Raw genomic sequence first — 374 nt, forward strand, 5'->3', positions numbered from 1 at the left:
GCGGCTGACGCAAAGACTGGACCGGAACTCCTCAAATGATGCCGTAGGCAAGCCCTTGGTCATGATATCTGCAAATTGTTAGGAAGTAGGGACGTGTAAAACACGAATATGGCCAAGGGCCACCTGTTCCCGAACAAAATGAATATCCAACTCAACATGCTTGGTCCGTCGATGATGCACCGGGTTAGCGGAGAGGTAGACCACCGAGACGTTGTCACAGTAGACAACTGTGGCATGATCAATAGGGCAAGAGAGCCCCTGAAGCAGCTGGCGAAGCCACGAACACTCGGCGACGGCGTTGGCCACCGCACGATACTCAGCCTCAGCACTGGAATGAGAGACCGTAGGCTGCCGCTTGGACGACCACGAGATAA

The sequence above is a fragment of the Triticum aestivum genome, chromosome 5D, assembly GCF_018294505.1.
Source record: "Triticum aestivum cultivar Chinese Spring chromosome 5D, IWGSC CS RefSeq v2.1, whole genome shotgun sequence".
Lineage (NCBI taxonomy): Eukaryota > Viridiplantae > Streptophyta > Magnoliopsida > Poales > Poaceae > Triticum > Triticum aestivum.